Source organism: Passer montanus, unplaced genomic scaffold, assembly GCF_014805655.1.
Source record: "Passer montanus isolate IOZ18808 unplaced genomic scaffold, ASM1480565v1 scaffold54, whole genome shotgun sequence".
Lineage (NCBI taxonomy): Eukaryota > Metazoa > Chordata > Aves > Passeriformes > Passeridae > Passer > Passer montanus.
In genome coordinates, this window is record NW_024370374.1 from 2773202 (window position 1) to 2795329 (window position 22128).

The 22128-nt window shown below is 45.7% G+C and overlaps 1 protein-coding gene across 6 annotated transcripts in view; it reads left to right on the top strand.

The window, feature by feature from the left end:
* The first annotated feature begins 8453 nt into the window (after positions 1–8453).
* The window catches only part of ARNTL (aryl hydrocarbon receptor nuclear translocator like), a 48676-nt gene continuing 35001 nt past the window's right edge, over positions 8454–22128 (top strand). For 5 of the 6 annotated variants that reach the window (XM_039725055.1, XM_039725058.1, XM_039725062.1 and 2 more), the window contains exon 1: positions 8527–8546. The gene's annotated coding sequence lies outside the window, so the exon portion shown is untranslated. The other variant, XM_039725057.1, reaches the window with a different exon arrangement.

Genomic DNA, 22128 nt, shown 5'->3' on the forward strand with positions numbered 1-22128 from the left:
CACTGCAGCTGCAAAAGGCATGCCAAGGGAAACACAAAACTGCCACAGCGTGGCTGCCTCCACAGCTTTTTCCTTGGAACCAGCCTTAGCTCTAGGCTGCTTTTACTGCCTAGGGTTAGGGTTAGGGTCATGCCTAGGGTCATTCCTAGGGTTAGGGTTAGGGTTCTGAAAACCACAAAGCCCAGGGCTCCAGGCACACTGCATCTGCAAAGGGCATCCCAAGGGGAACAGAGAACTGCCACAACACGGCTCTCTCTCCGGGAACCCCCACTCAGGGCCCAGGCCCCTGAACACCAATGTCTATTATTTTCCCCGAGAAACAATGTCAGCAGCCCCGGTTCCTGGTGTCAGTTTGCAGGAGGTGCTTGGGACTGTCATGGCAGCCCGAACTGGATGTGGTGGTAGGTTGGGTCTGGGAGGCATCCTGCGCCATTTGGAACTGGAGGAAGCAGAAGGCCACTGAACGTGACCTCCGGCCCTTTGCCGTGGGAACCGAAGCTCCCAGCCCAGGCTCCTGATGCCAGTTTGCAGGACACGTTTGGTGCTGCTAGGGCAACCAGAGTTTTATTTTGCTGCAGCTTTGCTCTGGGAGATATGGGGTTGCCTCCTCCTAACACTTATCTCCTCCCCTCAGCCCTCTTCTGTAATGTCCCCTTCTCGCTCCTCACCCCTACTCGAACTTCCAGCCTGGCCCTGCCCCATCCCTCACTCCCCCACCGCCCTCCTGTGACACTGCAGCAGCCCGTGGGAGCCTGAACACGGGGACAGTGCGGCCCTGGCAGCAGGACAGCACCCAAATAAAACAGGCAGGGACAACGTCTGTGGGCTGCGGGGTGTCACCAGGGGCTGTGGGCTGAGGGGGCTGCAGGGTGGCACAGAGCATGGGGGCAGCTGAGAGGCAGAAGGGCCCTTTAGGAGCAAAGGGGGGCTCCAGGGTGGCACAGAGATGCTGAGAGGCTGCAGTGGGGAATTCGGGGGTGACACAAAGAGGCTGAGGTGCAAGGGGTGCCTTGAGGGGCAAAGTGGAGGTGCCTGAGGGTCAGAGGTGATGCAGCCCTTACACCAGCCCTAACCTCACCCTAAAAACCAGCTCTACCCGGGTGGAGAGTGTACAGTGGAGGTTAGGGGGCCAAGGGACAATGTCAGGGGCTTGGGGTGACACACAGCCATTGTGGGCTGAGGGGCAAAGAGTGGGGGCCTTGACAGGTGGAGAGCTGACACTGAGGGTTCGGGGTACAAAGGACACAGGGTACCAGGTAGGATTAGGGTACAGGTGCAGCAGCCCTCACCCCAGCCCTAAGCTCACCCTAAACAGCACCCCTGGGACACCAGCTTTCCCCAACAGCAGCACAAGGCAGTGACCCCAATGGTGGGACAGCCCCAGAACCCTCCCAGCAGTTGCCGGTAGTTACCCCAATTAAAAGGTAGGGATGAGGTTTGTAGAGTAGAGAGTTACAGGTAGGTGTTGGGGGTTGAGTAGGTTTTTAGGTTTTTTTTGTTTTGGTTTGTTTTTTTTTGTTTTGGTGGGTTTTTTTGTGTATTTTTAAGGGGTTTCTTTGAGGAGTTTTTTAGGAATTTTCTGGAATGTTTAGGATACCTTTAGGACTTTTAAAATATTTTTTTAGGGTGTTTTGAGGGCTTTCTTTACTACTAACTAGAATTTTTAGGGGGGTTTTTGGGGTGTTCTTGGGGTTTCTTAGAACTATTCAAAAAATTTTATGGCTTTTTTTAGGACTATTGAGGGTATGTGGAGGACTTTTTTAGGACAAGGGTATTTCTAGGGTTTTTGAGGGAATTTTTAAGGTTTTTTTTAGGGTCTTGTCAGGGCATTTCAAGGACTTTTGGGGTATTTTTAAAGCTCTTTTAGGACTATTTAGGGATTTTTTCAAGGTCTTTTGATGATTTTTAGGGGTGTTTGAGGGACTTTTTAAAAGTAGGTTATTTTTAGTGTATTTTATGAGTATTCTGAGGCTATTTTTTAGGTTTTTGTGGGGGTTTCAGGATACTTTGAAAACTAGGGCTTTTTTAGAGAATTTGCAGGGTTTTTTAGGGTCCTTTCAGGGCATGATAGAGGCTGAGGGGCAGCTTGAGGGGCACTGTGGAGGCCTGAGGGTGACAGAGGCTGGGAGCTGAGGGAAGAACAGGGAGAGAGGACGGTGGGTGATACACAGAGATGCTGAGGGTGGCAGGGGCAGCTGGAGGGTGACACAGAGAAGCTGGGGGCTGAGGGGCAAAGGAGAGGGATTAAGGGTGACACACAGGAGCTGAGAGGGGGCTTGAGGGTGACAGGCAGAGCCTGAGGGCTGGGGGGCAGAGGGAGGGGCTGGGGGGAAAAGGGAGAGGGCTTGAGGGCTGGACAGTCCAGTGGAGATCAGGGCTACAGGGTACAGCTTAGGGGGCAAGTTAGGGTCCAGGTGCTGCACCCCTCTGCCCAGCCCTAGCCTCACCCTAACCAGCCCCCCTAAAACAGCCTTTTCCCCCAGCAGCAGCACAACCCAGCAACCCCAACAGTGAGACCAGACCGGAACCCTCGTGGTGGGACAAGGCAGCAACCCTCACAGCAGGACAAGGACAGAACCCTCAGAGGACAGGAAGACTCACTGCAAAAAGGTAGGGAAGACATCAGAGGGTTCGAGAGCAACAGGTGGGGCTTGGAGGCTGAGCAGATTTTTCTCATTATTTTTTCCATAACTTTTAAGGATATATGGGGGATTCTTGAAGGTTTCTTAGGACTTTTTTTTTGGCTTTTAAGACTATTCTAAGGGGTTTTTAAGGGCACTTCCAGGGATTTTTGGAGTGTTTTCAGGGTCAGGATCAGAGGGGATGCTTGACGAAAATGTGGAGTTTTAGGACTGCAATGGAATGCATTTGAAAAGGGCCAGGGGTGACAGAGTGGATGAGGAAACACATTGCCGGTCTGAAGACTGTGAGGTCTAGGCCCAGTGGAGTCATTGTGATTAGGGTCAGATGATGGCAGCGATGCCGGGGAGAAATCCTGGGCAGCAAAACTCAAGAGCCCACCAGGATCCCACGTGTAAACTGACACCAGGAACCTGGGCTGCTGAGTTTTGTTTCCTAGGTGTCCTGGGTTGATTATCTCATGCTTTTATCCCCAATCGTCGTGTTCTGTTTATGCTGAATAGTAAGTTTCGCACCTTTAAGACTTGTTCCAGAGAGTGAAGAGGGGAGGGAAGAAGCGCGCAGTTTGTTTTCAGACACTGCACTCACTCCTCCACATTCCTGCTCCTGGACTGTGTTGTCTGCGGATGGACAGACAGCCGGACAGAGCTCTCCTTTGCTTTTAGTTAGTCTTAGCTAGCTGAGGCAGAGAAGTTCCCTGGACTGTGGTTTTTCTTTTTCTTGGACCTGTTCAAACCTGCTCTGGACTGAACACCCAGAAGAGCACCGGCAGCTCCGGGCCTGGGCCGCAGCATTTCCAGCACCAGAGACTGATCAGAGACTGAGTGAGCCAAGCTGCAACCCGGGGAGGGGACTGTTCTGAGATTGTCATCTCTTTTGAAGCAGCAAGAGGTTTTATTGTTTAGGTTCTATTGTTTAATAAACAGGAGTTTTTTTCCAGTTTTCTCCAAGGAGGTATTTTCTCGCGAACCAGTCACGGGGAGAGGTCAATTGAATCTGCTTTTCTAGAGGAGCCCTTTGGGAGTTGTCTCCCAAATTTGCCCCGGACCAGGACACTAGGGAAAAGGATGGCGTTTGCTGTCTGTGGCCCTGAGTGCTGAGGTTCTGCACATTGCAGGATGCCTCCCAGACCCAAGGTGCCACCACTGCCAACTCGGGCTGCTTTGACAGTGGCAAGCGCCTCCTACAAACTGCGTTTGCTGTCTGTGGCCCTGAGTGCTGAGGTTCTGCACATTGCAGGATGCCTCCCAGACCCAAGCTGCCACCACTGCCAACTCGGGCTGCTCTGACAACGCCAAGCGCCTCCTGCAAACCGACACCAGGGACGTGGGCTGGTGAGTTTTGTTTCCCAGGGAAAAGGCCGGCATTGTTGTTCAGTGGCCTGTGGCCGTGAGTGGTGGAACCTGCTGAGGTTCCACACAGTGCGGGATGCCTCCCAGACCCAAGCTGTGTCGGGCGGGAGAGGCGGCACGGGCGGTCCCTGGGCCCGGTGCCGGCTGCTCCGGGCACGGGGGAGCTGTCGGGGCTCTCCCGGTGCGGCGTCGCTTCTGCCTGCCGGAGGAGCCGCTTTCCTGCCGGGGCCGGGAGCGCGGGGCCACCCCGGGCACGGAGCACCGCCTTCCCGTGGCTCGCGTGGGCTCCCCGGTGCCCCCCGAGCCCCGGAGCGAGCCCCGGCGAGGGCGCTGGGGGACACTTGTGGCTTGTCAGCTTCGGAGCGCGCTTGCCAAAGTCACTGAACGGAGGAGAGGGGAACAAACCCAGCCCCGACCGCGCAGGCTTTTTGTCCCTGGGCTTTGTCGGTGTTGCTCTGCAAGCGAGGCACAGCTTTAAATAACAGCCGTGAGACCTCCGGGTCTGCGTTCGTTCATTGCTGCGTCCACCCTGCGGCAGGGACGGAGGGAATTGCGGACGGGGTCTGTTTGGCATGGGGTTTTTGGTGGTGGTTTGGTTTTTTGTGTCAAAGTGAAGGTGAATAGTTTTAGAAGAAGAAATTACAGTTTGGGCCAAATTTTTCGTTTTGGCTAATACATGAGGCGTTAGGTAAAATAAGTAAAAATGGATTTTTCTTCTGTTGTTTGTGTTCGGCAATATAGTTGAGAGAGCACTTGGGTGAGGATGATAGAGGATATCCTATTATAATAGCACTTTAGGACATTTTATTTTCTTATATCGTCGTCTTAATGCTCAAATTAATGTATTTTAATTATACGTATACATCTATATATACATACAGGTAAATATATTTAGTGGCAGTGCTGTTTAATAAATAGTAGCATTTATATGCAGTGGTTTTTATTCCATTTTTTTTGGTGGTATATAGTGTCCTGTTGTTGATTTCATTGATTTGTTTTGGTGTTTTAGTTTATGCCATATTTTTGGATGGGAATTACAGTATTTTGAGCTGTTTGGTGTTGCTGGTGAGATATTGTTGAGGTGGTAATTGGTATTTGTTGGAGTTTTTAAAGAAGAGTTATTATAGATGGTTTTAGATAGTTGAGGTCAGGTGTTTAATTTTTTATTGTATTTTGGTTTTATAGTAGTTATTTTAAATGTTTTGAGATTTTTGCCATTTTGAAATACTTGTTTTGGAGGAAGTTCATGTTTAGAATGTATGAGTTTTCAGGTTATAGTGGAATTTTAAACTTTTACTTTTAGTGAGATTTTTTCAGTTTTATTACAGTTGAATTTTGTGAAGATTTTTGTTATGTTAGTAGTAGAAATAGGTTTTGTTTTATATGTTGTGATGAAATTAATGTGTACTGTGTACTGGTGTTCAGTAAGGTTTTGTATTTCTGTGGATTTGATGTGTTTAGTGTAATGATTTGGTATAGTTTAAAAGACTTTTTTTTGCTCTTACTTGGTTAGAAGCAAGGTTTTTTCAGTTTTAGAGGTTTTTCTGGCATAGATTTTAGAGGCTCATGAAGGGGATTGGACATGGGGTCTTTGTGTTTGATATTAGGTAGTGTAGTTATGGTTAATTGGAGGTGACTTATGTTTGGCAAAATTTTAGTTTTGTTTTTAAATTTATATATTTGTGCACTTGGAGTACTGGTGTTTCTGCTGCAATTCTAAGCATCCATTCCTGTTTGTGTGTTGTAGATGCTCCAATCCTGTTATGCTGAGGCTCCCTCAGCAGCTGGCCAGCAGACCCGGTTGTTGCTCTCGTGGGAACTCGGGAAGTGGTACAGGGCTCATGGATCAAGCCTTGACCATTTGAGTGTCACCCAGGGAGCCTCAGGAACGGCCGGGGAGTTGCTGTAAGCTGGGGAAGTAGTGAGGAGGAGCCAAGGTCCACTCAGGTTTCAGCAATGCCAAATCACCTTGTTCTTCTTAACCCAGGCTGTCCCCCAGGACAACGGCGTCCCTCCGAGCGTGGCTGAAGCGTGCAGCCCGAGGAGCCGGGCGTTGTTAGCAGAATGGCGAGCAGCAGAACTGTTGGGGTTTGGCTGCTGCACAGCTAAGATCACGCAGTGAGGTTTGGTGCTCTCGATGGTAGCCGTGACCAAGGGACCACAGCCCGGTGACTGCGGGAAATTCCCGCGGGTGAGGCGGCCTTCCTTCGCAGCGGACGTGGATTCGCATCCCCGGACGTCCCAGAGATAAGTTGAGGGCTGTGACACCCAGAGGGGTGAAAGTGAGGTGCTGGGAGGGCTTTTTGAGTAGTGGCCTAGGAGGCAGGCATGTGCAAGAGGTGGTCCCTTAGGCCACATGAGGGAAAAGTCTCACAGTGCTGAGGTGCTCAGGGCAGAGCAGCCCCGGTGCACGTCACTTGTGTCACTTCTCTGTTGTGCCTTCTGTGTCTTTTGGGTGTCTCATGTCTTTTGCTTTAGTGCTTTGAGAGGCTTATCAGAAACCCAGGTGTCCATCTTTGCATCTCAGATCTCTGTGCTCTACGGCCCTGTGCTGATTCCTTCTCACCCTTGAGTCGGGAGCATGGACAGGCATTGGCATAGCATATCTCTTTAGAAGCATCCAGTCAGATGTTTTTATGGTCTTGTTCTGAGCTGTTCTCAGCAGCTGTGCACAGCAAGGATCCATTCTAGTGCATTAGGACTTGTACGGATGTGATGATAGCTAGAGGATTCTGACCTGTGAGTGGGCAGCTGCCTCCTGAAATTCCAAACTGAACAGCATGTCTCCCCATCCCAACCACCAACTACCCCCAACACGCGCTGCCTTGACTGTCCCCTGCACCTCCTGCAAGCTTCCATCAGGAACCTGGCTTGGTGAGTTTGGTTTCCCAGGGAAGAGGACTGGCATTTGTGCTCACGGGCCTGAGGGCCATGAGTGGGTGGCCACCTCCTAAAATACCACATGGCACGGGATGCCTCTCAGACCCAAGCTGCCACCACTGCCAACTAGGGCTGCTTTGACAGTGCCAAGTGCCTCCTGCAAACTGACATCAGGAACCTGGGCTGCTGGGTTTTGTTTCCCAGGGAAAAGGGCAAGCATTTGTGTTCAGGGGCCTGTGGACTGAGTGGGCGGGCGCCTCCTAAAATTCTGCACAGCGAAGGACACTTACCAATGCCAGCCTTTTCCCTGGGAAACTACAAAGGCTGAGTTGAAATAAGTAGTCAAGGAGACTTCTCCACCTCCATAACTTCTGTGCGCTAAAACAAATCAAAGCAGCACCATTTTGCTGGAAATTAAAGGATGCATCTTCTCCTCTCTCTTCATGGAATATATTTCCATCGTGCTAATGTACAGTGTTTCATTTGTCTCGTTCTGCTGGCGGGTTTCTCCCACGTAGGAGTGCCCTGATGTGAACAGAGAGTTTGTATCCAGCAGGGGCCATCGTTGCCTGTGTTTAGTCCCCAGTCAGTTGGGTGGAAAGGAGCTGTTAATGCTGTCCCGGGCTGAGCCCAGGTCCTGCGCTGGTGGATCGGGATAACCACAACCCCGCTGTGCCGCAACGCTGCTGCAATCCACACTTGCCCAGTGGTGTTACCCTAGGAAACGTAAACCAAACCTCTGGGACGTGGCATCACAGGACAGGAAATGTTAAGACAATTAGGATGTGGCAATGATAATCTGAGGCAGCGATCACGCAATCACGTTTAGCTAATGTTCGCATTTGAAAGCAACTCCACTGTGATTATCTTCTTGCAACACATCCCCTCCACGCTGCTGTGTGGATTGTCTAAATTTAGACTAGAGCATGGTGCTGTGGATGGCTTTACCACATCCACCCCTGGCCTTTCGCACGCCCGGACAGCCGTGATGCCCGAGCAGCCCCGGCGCTGGGAGGCGATGGAGCACCGATGACAGGGACACTGTGCCAGCACCGCACACCCAGCCAAGCTGGAGGCCGAGGGCTCGGCGGTGCGCTGTGTGACCCGGGCAGGAGGCCGTGACCCCGCAGCCCCAGGGGCTCCGCAGCAGCGGGCACCGGCGGGCTGAAGGACCCCACGGCGCCCGTCTGGCATGGCGGCTCGAGGGCAAGGGGCCGCGTGGTGAGCGCTGACCCTAGCGGTGGACGGGAGGCACCACCAGGGCGGTGTCCGGGGCTGTGCCCGGGCCCCGCCGCCGAGGGCAGGACGGAGGCGAGGAGCGGCCACGCCGGGGCAGCGCCGCCATGACCTTCACACCTCGGCGCGTGACGTCACGGCCGCGGCTGACGTCACGCGGCGGTGACGCAGCGGCTCGGGCGAGCCCCAGCGGAGGGGCGGGAAGCGGGCGGTACCGCGGACGGCGCCGCCGCCGGCTGGTGCCGCGGGGCCGCCCGGGGATTTGCCGGCGCTGGGGGGGGCGGGCGTTGCCCGCTCGGCGGCCGCCCATTGGGCGAGGCGGGCGCGGAGCCGCTCTGCCGTTGGCGGGCGGGCGCGTCCGGTGCGGGGCCGGGGGAGGGTGCCATTGGCTGGAAAGTAGGTTAGTGGTGCGCCGTCGGGTGGCAAGCCAGGCGGAAAGTAGGTCAGGGACGGGGGCTGCCTGCGCCGGGCGTGCGGGGCGTGCCGGGCTGTGCCTCCTCCGCGCTGCGGGGACGGGCGGGCTCGGGCGGCCCGCGCGGAGGGGACGGTGCCCCTGCCCGGCCGGGCCCGGGGCTCCGGCGCTGGGGAGGCCCCGTGTGGAGCCCAGAAGGATGGCGGTGCTTGGGAATTCCCCGCTGGCGTGGCGCCGGTCGCACCGGCCGCGCGGAGCATCCCGGCACCTGCCGGGGCTGCTGCCCTGGGGATCCCCCCGAAGGCAGCAGCCCTGCCTGCCGCCACCTGTGCGCGCAAGGGCATGGAAGGTGTTCCTCCACAGCGGGAGCGCCCCGGCCGCTGCCCGAGATCGGGATTTGGCGCTTGGGGAGGCAAGGGAATCACTTTGCATTTTTAATTGCTGAGGTTTCTGTTACTCCAGTGCCTCGATTATAGCAGTCTTGGGAGGATTTTCGTGTTTGAAAAACAAGGGTGAAGGAACAAGTGGGTGTGTTTTCTTGCCTTGGAAGCAAATATGCCTACTGGAATTTTAAAGTATTTCCTTAGTGTGTGAGGTAGAAAGGGTCAGCTGCAGAGCATGATCAATTTTCAAAATTCAGTCTTTAAGTGGACTGATTTTTATTTTTTTTTAATTCTGGAACTTCAACATTCAAAACACTACATTTCTTTTTTAACATACTCATATTAAAGGACCCGTCCTGCCTGTTTATCTTTTATCAAAAGGGCTTTTTAAATGTGAGTGACTGATAATACACAGGCTGCAGCCAAGTCTGTAAGGGAGAAAAGAAAGAGGGTTTTTTCCAGTTAAGTATTAATTCCAGCTAACTGTCTCTGTAAACGGTCTTGCAGAAGGCTGAGGTTAAACTCTGCCCTCTTCATAATGTATGTTTTGTATCCTCCAGGAATATGCAAATGTAAATAGCTCTTTGAAGCATTAGGAAGTACAGACCTCTCTCTGGTTACTCTAAACCACAGCTGCTTATTAAGGAGAAAGGCTTTACTCCTCCTGACTTCTGTGGGTTTGTGCTTCTCATGATCATTCGTGGGGTTTTTCCCCCTGCTTGTAGAAATTGAGTGTGTAAAATAATCTACAGCCAGAGCATTTCACTGGGGTTTTGTGCTGTTTTATCCCATTTTCTCTTCCACGCTGTGCATTTCCATTGTCTCTTTGGATGCCAGCTCTGGTGTGTGGGGCTGTGAAGGATCAAGCTCCGTAAAAGAAGTTCCTTGGGAGACCAGGCAAGCGAGAAGCACCACAGAGAACGTGAAGAAAGCTGCCTGGTTTGGTGTCAGGAAGCTCAGGTGGCTGGAGCTGGGATTCCACAAAGGCAGAGCTGGAATTAGGGGCTGCTGCCACATCCCTGGCACCACGTGCTCCTGAGAGACCTGCTGTGTTTGGGGACCCTTGCTAGGGGTGTGTATTAGGAAGGTGATGTTTGTAGGGGGGCTTTAAAGGAGATTTGGTTTTCTCCTTCAAATACCTGCTCCCAAGGATTCTTTTGGCAACTAAAGAGTGAGAACAGAGAGCATTTATTGGGTTTATTTGGTGGAGCTTAGAGTTGCTCACAGTTCTTGGAAGCTGTGCAGAGCTGATGGCAAAGCTGAGACCTGTGAGAGCTGCAGGTGAGGAAGGCAGGTTTTCCAAGGGAATTGATGCCAAGGATGCTGGAAATACCAGGAGACATGCAGGTTATTTAGTTTACTTGAGCACAGAAGTGCTTTTTACGTGCTCAAATGTAACATTTTAAGCTGTTTTCAGCATGGGGCCCATTGCCTGTGTTGTTACACTTTGATAGAAGCTACAGGAAAACCTGAAGGAATATGTTATTGTTAAGTGAAACAAAGTAAATTTGGTGCATCCTGTAGTGCCTTTCAGTTCTATAACCTGCATGCTTTTCATTCTTAACCTTTACCATCAGTTTTGTCCATAGTTCTGTTTCTGAAAAAGGGCAGAAAAGTAAAAGGCAGCTGCTTGTATCCCCAAGTGTTAAGAAGTTCTCTGAAGTTAGTTGTCTTCAATAAAAGCTGTAGAAAGGCATATCATCTACAAAGGACTGCAAGGAGAAGCCCAAAATAAATACGTATTTTTAATCTCTGCAGCTCTTTGGTTCTCACTAAGTTTACAGAATGCAATATTTAAGCTTTCTCTATTTACTTTGATACAGTAAACATGTTTTGAAACTTTAATTTTTGGCTGTCATCATATTTTGAGAGCTTCAGCCTGAAATAATGATTTTGATAAATGCAGTCGCTGACTGGAACTCAGTTACCAACTTTTGAAATTTGGATATTGAATGTTCTGCTTGATCAACCCACAGAAATTACAATCTGTGTTTTGGAGGTGCTTGAAGATGCAAATGAGGTGGTTGATGGCATTTTCAAACCTGGTGAAAGAGCTTTCAGTCTCTAAAAGTTGCTGCAGGTAGATTTTGGGCAGTAGATTAATGATGGATGAAGCAAAGCCAAGGAGTGCTCTGCCTGTGGGGTGTGTGTGTATCTCTATGGGTGTGGTGGTCTTGCACTGTAGTAGGAAATGTGTTCCAGCTTTAGTCAGATCAGATCCAGACTGGTGCTCAGGTGTTATGTGGTAAAAACTCAAGACATTGAAGCAGAAAAATTATGAACTTAAAAAATCAGAAGGCTTTTCTCCCTAAGAGTTGGTGTATTGGGTTATTTGGAGAGCCTGTTTAAGTCTTGAGGATTTTTTTTTTTTGTGTGTGTGAGGAAGAAATCTCAGTGTGATTATCCAATTGGTTTTATTTGTATTGAATGACTCTGAACTTGTGCAGCTCAATTTAATATACATCACATTAAGTGGGGTGGGTATCGAGGTAACTCACTGCCATTAACTGCATATGGCACCTGCCTTTTTTACCTCAGTTTGTTGGAAATATGCAGTAAGGCTACTTATCCAAGGCCCAGACTTCATCTCCTTGGAAACCTGATCTTTCACCAGATGTTGAGAAATGTAATTTCTTTTTTAATCCATTCTGCAGAAGAACGCAGATCAAAACAACATCTTCAGGCTTTGTTAGTCTGGAATATTAATTACCTAAAAAAACAGTCTGACATTTCAGTCTCTGCCCCAAAGAAGATTGATAGTTACTGTTGTGTTTGGTATTATTTCAGATTTATTTTACCTGATGCTCTAGTTCCTGGTTTATAGTTTAATTTGATTCAAGAGCTGCCTGATAGTGGGTTCTTCATGAGTAAAGTACAGGATTGTTTGAGGACCCATGCATGCAAGGATTTCTCTTTCTTCTCTTTGCTCAGGTCACACTTTCTCCTTTGCCATTGCAAAAAGATATTTCTCAGGCAGCACATTGAGAATTTGTAACCTTTTCAGTCTGCTGCCATTTGAGAAGCTGTTATTCAGTGTCTGCCGTGTCAGATGCACCTCTGGGTCAGCTCTGATGTCAGAGCAGCTTGTGGCCCTGTGCTGGAGCTGTGCTGCAGTTTACTGGGTTGGCCCTGTGCAGGAATGGTGCCAGTAGGCTGCTCAGAGAGCAGGAGGTCTCCTTGGCAGCGCTTTGGAGGGGAGAACTCGCCAGCCAGTCTCTTGGGGCACAAGGTGCTGAAGTTTCCTGCTGACTTCCAAGGGGCCCATTCATGAGTCCAAGCAGCTGAGGCAGAGGGTTGTAGTTTTTTTGGGGTGGTTTTGGCTGGGTTTTCCTTGCAGATGTTGCTGGGCTCTGTTTTCACAGGTACAAGGCAGTTCAGTGGCACCTGGGAAGGGCAGCAGACACATTGCTGAACCCTGACCAGTTATCCCCTGTGTGCCTGGGATGGCAATCCACCTTCCCATGGGCTGTTGCTGTAGCACTGGGATGGATGTTTGGAGATTCCTAGGCAGCATCTTTTGGCACCATGTCTCTGAAATCACTTTCCTAGGGAGGTCCTTTGTAGCAGTTCTTAGGTGCTCGTTCAATTGCAGCCTTTTGCCTTAATTCCTTTCTGTGTCAGCTAAAAAATAAGTGAATGGAATCCATGTATTTTAAAGATTGGATGTGTTCTTGGACTACTCAGAAAACTCTAAAATTTTTATGATCCGTTTGGAATTGATGTAGGATTTCAAGGGTGAATAAAAAAGACTATCAGAGAGCTCAGAAATTACTATTATTCTTGATCGCCAGTTCTTTTTATCTTGGAAACTTCCTTAAAGTGCCTTTACCTCTTATAATTTGCCTGACCAAAATGGACAAAATTAAAAAGACTGTAGAAATTGTTAAATAGTGCTGTAATGCAGAATATTTATCAGGTGAAGTGAGAAGGAAAAGTTACTTCCTAGAAAAAAACCAGGAAAAAATAAAGCTAATAACTTTTATTTTAACTTTTTTCCTCTTTTTTTTTCTTTTTTAAGAATGTTTTCAAAGCTGTTATTTTATAGTTTCCTTGAACTTGTTTGGTTGGGTTTTCTTTTCCTTATCTTGTTCTGAATGGATTTCTTTGTTGTCTGTGGATTTTTCTTGGAGCATTACAAAATTTAGGAGTTCAGTTCCAATTGGAAGCAAAATGATCTATTAAAATATCAAAACTTTCGTCCTTTCTGTTGTGCATATACATTGTAGTCATTGAGAGTGGCAGCAAGTTGGCTTCAGTTTGAGTGCTACTGATATTTTTATCTTTCATTCAAGGACCTCTGATAATTGTATTTTAGATCTACTTGAGTTTTGGGCTTTCTGCTGCACTTTGGCTACTGGCTTATTAGTTTTCATATAACCTTGGAAAATAGTATTTATTTTGCCCATAGACTTGAATGGCCTGGTCATTTTTCAGGGATAGAATCTGTGGTCTAGAATAGATTGCAAAAAAAATCAGGTGTTTGTTTTGGAGGTTTATATTTTTTTAACCTGCTCCTGACCACATTGCGGTTTCCAGTTTGAAGTTCTACAATTGTTGACTAAGAAACAGGAGGCCCTTTTATTCCTCTGTTCCCTTCCCAATGTGCTTTGTTGCCAAGGCATTTAATGTAATCTTGGCATTTGCAAATTGGCTTTTTTATTGATGAAATTAATTCAATGACTTAATGGAAAAAAGTCAGTATCAACACCGTGCCCTCAACGTACTTAAGAATATTTTTGTGCTATAGTCAGGACATGGCCCAAATTCATAAATCCAGAAATTTACATATGTTTGTGGTCTAAGAAAGCTCTGATACCTGGAAAAGCTTTTTATCCTTATCAATCTGATAAAGTCCCAGAATATTAGCAAATTTGCTGCCCTAGAGTAACATTTTACTGTGGTTTTAATCTATACCAAATTTACTATGGCTTGTAAGTTTCTATTACAAATAGTGCTGTTTTCTTCCTGTTTTTATAGAGTTTATTTTTTTCTTATTTTAAAATATATTTTCATTGCAATGACCAAACCAGCCTCTGAATATTGTAGTTTATTTTAGAAACCTGTCAAGTCAGGTTCAGTGACTTCTTAGAGGGGCTTGTCACATAAAACATTAGAATTGCTGGAAATGTGCTGTAATTAAAGAACAATCTGTTCAAATGTTGTGAAATGCTTTCTGTGCAGTTTGGGTCCAAATTCTAGGAATACTCGAAGTTACTTGTACTTTAGAAATACAAGGCCAGCAATTGGATATTCCTATTTTAAGCAGAAAGACAGATATAGAGTTCATGCTAGTTTGGGTTCGTGTTGGGATTTTCTGTTTTACTTCTGTTAGAAATTTTAGGACTTTTATGTAAATACATTTTTCTCCATCTGAGACATGTGCAACTTGGTCAGCTTGTCTGGCCAGGAGACAAGTCTGAAGAAAGATGGGTATTTCCCTATTACAGCATTTAAAAATCTAGTTCAGTCTGTTTAAGATATCCCAGCTGGCAATAATGGGATCTCAATTACTGTACTTGGCATTATTTGTTGAATGAGGTAATTCCTGTCCTCATTTATCTGACTTGACCATGAGACTCTTCCATAGCAAATGCCTGCTTTATTTTCTTAGCTGGAGTGGCTCTTTATTTGTCTTTCTCTAGTGCTTTTGTCATTATCAAGAATAAAATGTTGAGGGGAAAAAAAGCCCAACAGAGGAGAAGATTACTGCAGTCAACTATTGGAAAAACTGTTTCTACATTCCCATTCCTGGTGGGGATTGTCAACTCACCATTGTAGAGGGAATTTTAACAATTGGATACAGCTGATGCCATTGTGCAACTTTTCTGACTGTCCTTTCTGTGTGTGTTTCTCCCAAGAATTCTGCTCTGACTGATGGATTTCTGCAGGTTTTCAAGGAACATGTGGGAAACATGCCACTGTTCAGGGCATGGATCATCGGGGCTCTGCTCTGGGACCTTGACAGGACAAAATGCTGGCTTTGGTGCCCAGCAGTTTGGTTTATAATGACACGAGTCCTTTGCATCATCTCTGGACAGCTGGATGAGTTTGGACAGCAGTTTTGATAATCATTGGAACTGGGTTGCCATGGACAGTGTAGCCTTTATCAGTGCTCCAAGCCTTCCTGGCTGAGAATTTTCATCCATGTCTCTGTCCCTCTGCTCCGTGGTGACATTTATGTTGGGCAAAGATCCAGGCCTGGGGAATCTGCTGGGTCTCAAAGCTGAGTATTTGCCCCAGAAGAGTGATTTGGGATTGCTGATGCCATACAACTTGTGGCTTCATAAACATTTCTGCTTTTGTGGGTTAGGAAACAGCTCACAAAGTGAGTATTCCTGAAGGAGAGGTGGGAGAGGCAGGAAGTGTGAAGAGTGCTGTTTTAAATGTGTTACACTGCAACCTTCATGTGGAAGAAGAGACTTTGTGACAGAGTATTTTTGGATTGAGCTGTGTTGGGTCATTCCTTTCATAAATCTACATAAAAATTTGATGAAAAAAATCTGGCTTTGGCACTGAAACCCAGAAGCCAAAAAAATAAGCAACTTCTTACTTTCATCTCTGGAGCTATACAGTGGAGCTTTTCAGTATTTATTGTGCCATTTAAAAAAATTCTCCTTTATAACAGGAAAGAGTAACTCAGGCAGACCTCTGACTCTTTTCCCTTTCCCCTTGCTGGCCCATGTGCCTCTGGGTTTCCAGATGGACAAATATAGAAGTGTTTCAGATACGCAAATCTCTCAGGAGCTCATTCACCACCATCACCTGACTTTGCCAGAGCTGAACACTTACATGTCCAAGTTGTTGTCAAACTGATAATTTATGTAAAATTGGCAGAGACCCAGCAATGTCTCCAGTTAAACTTGTCAGGAAGTCTGGAGGAAATGGAATATAGGAAAGAAACTGAGGGGAAAAAGATTTTTTTCCAAGACAATACATGGTTTGAACTCCATTAGTTGTGCACACCTTTGCTGCCTTAGAGTAGGGGACACGTCTGTGTAAAAACAAAAAAAACCTGAATTGCTGTTCAAGAATGATTCTCAAACTTGGCATAGATCTCATCTTGCTGCCAGTTGGTTTAAATATTCTGTTTTCAAGAAGCAAAGCTTTCTAAAACCTACCCAGGCTTCCATTCAGAGAAATATTGGCACCATCGTTTGTTCTTGATGTTCTTATCAAATAGCTGTTCAGGAGAATTGTTCTTGTGTTCAGTGGCATGAAAAACTTTCTAAGACTGTAATGTGCCCTTATTAAAGAGATTTACAAAAAATGTTGAACTTTATTTGGAATATAAATGATAATGTAAGACCAAGTTTAACTCAGCAGATAATGGGATAATTTATGCCTTCTATTTGAAGTGAATTGACTTATTTTTTCCCTAGAGCATATGAGCACTAATAAAAACCAAATAGTTGCACACCTTGGAAAGAAGCAGAACCAAAAAAAAAATAAAAAATCTTCCATGTAACAAAAAAGTGAGCAAAAAGTGCCCTATTGGTATCTCATTAGAGACCCAGGTAGTATTGTAGCATACTGATGATCACTATTCAACATTTTAAGATTCTTAAAGTTCCTTTAAGTGCTTCAATTAGTGTTGCAGAGTTCTTGCTGCTTTTTAGACAAAATAAATGTGCCTTTTAGAGCAGAATTTGCTCAGGCAAATGCTTAAGCCTCCATGGATTCATTCATGGTGTGCTGTAACGCTTGTGTAATCTACTTTCTTTGGCACACATTTCGGGTGCATACTTCTTATTTTTTAAAACAAATATTTGGTCGCTTATCCGATTCGCCCTCTACTTTTAGGATATTTCTGTGCCTTGCTAGTTTCCTGTAGCCCCAAACCCACTGGAATGATGGTGTCCCTTGACAAACCTGGAAAAGTACTACTTTCTGTTATTTGTCAATGGAACCTATTTTTCCATTTTTCTGTTGAATTTTGTTTGGTGACTTTGGAAAGCCTGGTAACTGGTGTCTTAGCTGGCCTCTGACTCTATTTACAGACACAGACACTCAAGAATTCACCCTTGGAATTGCCTGTGTGTGGCTCTCTGTGTCCTTTTGTCTCCGTTCTGTGAGTGCTTTGTTTGCTCTTTCGTGCGTGTGTGTTTCGTGGCGGTGATGTTTTGGAGTGATGCTCTGTTGGCAACCAGGTCACAGGATAATATTGGGGCCGGTTCTCAGGTTTACCTGGAGGAGTGGCTGGCAAGTGGATTTTAGAGGCTTTCAGGAAGCAGAAAAAGAAACTTCTCTGCCCTTTTGACACCTGAAAGACCCTTGATACACTAGCTTAAAGGAGAAACATAGGAATAAGTACAGCTAACTTTGACTGCCCTTTCTAGCAAACCTCATTGCAGTGAAGGATTAGTTTTTCATCTCCAAATACAACTCAGCATATCCCCTTTAACTCCTCCCTATGACGGAATTTGGCCAAGTCTCTGTTTGGCAGCAGCGGGTGAGTTTCTCTTCAATCATCCCTCACGGTGTAGTTCTGTATTTTCCACACATCCTTCCAGAAGTGTACTCATCCCAATCATTTCCACATGCGAGCTTTTCCTTGGTTTCCACCCTTCAAAGGGCTGGTCATTTTGTTCCTGGTGGCTCCTTGTGTTGTGCTCTGCTTTTATCTTCATAGTTTTCACATTCCCACTGCTCAGGCTGTAGGCAGCAGTCATCTCAGTGCAGTTAGATTTGACTGTTCCGTGTGACATCCCAACCCAGAGCAATGTTTTTTAATCCTAACTGGAGTAATGTCCATCCAGGTTCTTTCTTGACTGTGCTGCTGTTGGTGGGAGATGGATTTCACTTGGGTGTTGATTAAACAGCCTTCTAGGAAAGGAGCAAATTTATCCAAGCAGCAGCTCACAAACAAAAAATAAATACATTTCAGAATGTTTCTTGTATGCTTCTATTACCCTGGAGGCTTTGTAGGGCTACTTGTGCTGTAATCTGCCTTTGAGAGTTGATCTGTGTGCTCCCACATCGAGGTGTGTGCTTGCAAGGCAAGTTAAATGGAGGACACTCACTGGTGAGCTCATCGTCTCTCCCCTCCACTGTACAGTGCTGGTATCTGTTTGATTTCTGAATCACCTTACTGTCATTACTCAGACTTGTAGCTTTTTAAAAAAAACTACTTCTTCACAGGATTAGGTATCTCTGAACAGTTCAGTGTGGGGTTAGGTAAGCACCAGTGCTGTATGGGAGTACCCAGCAGAATGCTGAAGCCAGGAGGTTAAAAGCTCTTGCAGTTAGAAAGTGTTAAAAGGTTAGATTTTCAACTTCTCAACTAATGAAATTGTGTGAATTCTATCTTCTGAATTTCCCAAAGAGGAGTGTGTGCTGCACTGTAAAAATCCACCTAGCCCTGTGTTAAATAAACTATCGAACTGATTCATAGTTACTGTGTGTGAGCTGAGTAAGGATTAGTCAGTAGCATTGATTCTGGCAATTTCCACTTGGCTTGCTTGAGAAATACATGTGCCCTTTCTAACTTGCAGCTGAGTCCTGTTCTGTATGTCACACTTCCAAGAGGAAGTGACTGAGGGTGGAAGGACTTTATTGACTGGCAGTTCCCAGGGCAACATTAGAGAGGTGCACAAAAGAATCTGTGCCTTGGTAAACAAGGATATCAAGCTGGACTCAAAGGTAGGTTGATCTATGTAGAATGTTAATTATGTCATGGCTTTAATACTTTCTTGGACTTGATAAAGTGTGAATAGAAAACTGAAAGGAGTTCAAGGAATGAACTGTTTTGCAAACATAAATTTAGAGTGTCAGATGAAAGGAGCACAACTAAACTCACTTAAAGGAGGAAGAAGCAATTCACTGCATTAATCCTTCAGTCAATGAGCTGATAACATTATCTGGTAGGAGAAAATGAAATGAGGTTTAATAGCAGATAGGTGACTTCGTGAAATTCAGGCTAGAAAAGTTGAAAATTAGGAGCAAGGAGAATGAAGCTTCGGAACAGAAAAGGTGGGAGGCAGCTAAGGGATTCTTACAACACATCAGTTCTTCCATGATATCTTTGTAAAGTAAACTTTGACCTGAATTACAGCATATCAGTGTGTCCTATAAAACAGTAGATGAGGTTGCCTCCTGTTGCAGCAGAGGAGAGCAGAACACAGGATTATACAAGGGAGCAGATATGAATGAATCTGGTATCAGTGTTGAGATAAAACTTGCCTGCTTATCTGTACTCTGTGTTTGAGTAGAAGGAAGTGCAAGGACGTACAGCTTTTACCAGGCTGAGCAGGACAGGGAGGGCCTGAGAGACCTGGAGCAGAGGGAAGGGGGCTACAGAGACTCTTGCAGCAAAACAAGTCAAAAGGTTAAAAATACTGCAGGGGGTTCTCATGTTGTTACTCTCGAAAGCATACATAAAATGTAATACCCATGAGTTTTGTTCAGCAGAACTAAAATGCAAAGCAAACACCACTTTTGGTCTATAGTCTTAATAATTAAATGGACCAAAATATAATACTTTTTTGTTTTGGAATAAGAATATCAATACAGTGACAGAATATTAATACCAGTGATTTGCTATAAGGTGAAATTTCAAGCTCTGATACTGGAGGGAGACAAATGTGGGACAGAAACCTGAGGAGTTGATACTCATATTTAGGAAAACAAAGATGGAGTGATTTAACATGAAGGTAATGAAAGTGCCTTTACATTTGTCAGTTAAGTTGCTCAGGGTAAATGTTTTGTGTTTAGTCAGTTACTTCAGAATCTAGAGAATATAAATTTAAGCTTGTACCTTTAGGGACAACAAATAAATTCAATGCATGTGGAAGAGGGGACAGAACCTTTGAAGAGAGCTGAAGGGACTTGAACACATAAAAAAGCATTTCAGTTGAGCACAAGATGAGTGACTGAAGAAAACATACATACAAAAATTGTATTTATTTCTCCATTAAAGTCAGGGCACAATAGTGCATGAGGCTGAAGTGAGCATTTCAGAAAAGTAGGACCCTTAAAAAATGCCAGAACTCTTTGTATCTCTTGTTTAGTCCGTAATCTTTTCCAATATGTGATTCTTTTCTGTTCTAAGCATTTTTGTCTGGTTGGGTTTTTCCCCTATGTGTAATCAAAGGTCAAAGGTTGGGCGTGATGATCTTGGAGGTCTTTTCCAACCTTAATGATTCTATGATCAGTAACAGTTTGCCTGCTTTAATGGCCGTTTGGCCTCTTTTAAAAAAGAGAATTGAGAGTTTTATTTGATTATAGGAAAGATCTGCCACTGTAGGAAAGGTGTGAGGTGAGTGGGGCAGTGTGTATGCACTGAAGTGCTTGGCAAGGTGAGGCTCAGGCCTGCCATTCTGTTGATTGTTTTGGGTGGTTTGTGCCTGCTGACTTTTATGGGGTTCCTTGCTGTTGGTTTTGGGTGCTGCAGAGGACTTGAGCTGTTCAAACTGGATTTGAAATTCCACCTAGGAAAGCAGACACCGAGCATATAAACCCAGCTTCCTGTATTAGAGTGGGTTTTTTTCTGATAAGCAAAGCTTTCACAAACTGCTTTGCTAAACTTGTAATCTCTAAGAATTCAGTTCAAATGTTCTACCTGGTGCTGAGTGGTGGTAGGGTGATAATTGCAGGTGAGTTAGCTTAAAACACAGTTGACCTGGAAGGGTTTTTTTGAGGATGTTGTATATTTCACACTCCCTGTGAGTCTGCCATGTATATTGGACTTGTAAATAGAAGTTTCTCTGAATACCTAGAAGTGGAGATAATGTTCTTTTACTGATAACAAATGAAGGCAAGAGACACCACTGTGTGCCATAAAGAAGACCCAGTTTTTGCAGAGTTGTGTCTCCAGCAGGGCTGTGAGTTGCTCCTGGTGAAAGAGTAGGATGAGGGCCCACAGTTATTTTCAGCTCAGGGACTTCCCAGGCCCCATAGGGTGGTAACCCTCCACAGAATCCCTTTCCATGAGCTGGTCCTACCTCTCTGTGCAAGCCACACAAACCACAGGAGCTTCCAGGCCTCCTGTTACCTGGCAGAGAGTTTCCAGAGCCTTTCCACCTCATGTGAAGGGCTGTGTTGTTTTGAGCCTTTCAGCCAAGCTTTGCTTGATGTCCCCATGCTGTTTGATGAGTTTGTAGATCTTGGTCCTGCCAGTTTTCTAAGCTGAAGAGGACCAGTTTATTTCATTGTTCCTTAAGCAGAACTCATTGCCTCTATTGTTCTGCTGAGTGAAAGTAGAAAGTTTTCCATTTTCTAACAAATTAAATTGCTGGGGATTTGTTGGATGGTATCCAAGCCATCCTCTGTTCAGGAGCTGTAAATAATTACGAGCATTTGTAAGTGGTAACTAAGGGACTGCATTATTAATATTTGGCACAAGTCTGCTACTTGCAGAAATAAAATCATCTAAACCTACTTAAGCTTTTTTGAGGAGGAATGTGAACTGTCTAGTGATCTTTCCTAGGTCCACTGGGATCAGACTGTGTAGGTCGTGGAATGTTTTCTTTTGGAATTAAAACAATGGGTTGGAGAAACTTCTGGTTGCAACTGTTGGTCAGATGTCCCTTTGCTCTGTGCTGCTTCCCTTCTTGATTAGGTGGGAAAGGAGGTTGTGTGGATAGATCTTTGAGTCAAGGATGAGAAATCATTTAAAAAAAAATGAAGCATGCAGCCTTCAGTTTTATGAGAGTCTAATTTTGGGGTTGGGTGGCTGTGATTTGTTGTGTTGGGTTTTTTCTGAACAGGTTTTGTTCCTCAGTTGCCCATGTTTGGCCATGGCAGGATTTTCTCTCTCTCTTTTTTTTTTTTTTTTTTTTTTAATGCGTGTGTCTATTACATGCTGTTCTTCCCAACTTACATTTCTGTTATTTTTAATTTTTGTAATGGTTTGGATGTCTGCATAGCAATAAGGATTCCATTAAGTAAACTGCTGGTGCTCCCTGATCATTTCTCTGCCTTTATAAAGGCTGTCATGATTTGGGAACTTGAGCCTTTGTTCCAAATACAGCAGCAATTTAAAAACTTCTTCAGTTTCAATTGTAATGTAAAAGTATGCATTCAAACTTGTCTGTTGATTTAAATTAGAAATCATGGATTTAAAAGCCTGTCTGGAAAATGCAAGTCTGAGGCTTGTATCCAGGTATATCTCTGGCTGTTGAATGTCACAGGTTTGGAAATTTGGTGGTTCTCAACACCAGCACAAAAAAGGAATATGTATGTACACAGGCACAAAAAAGGAATATGTTGTATCAGCCATTTCTCTAAA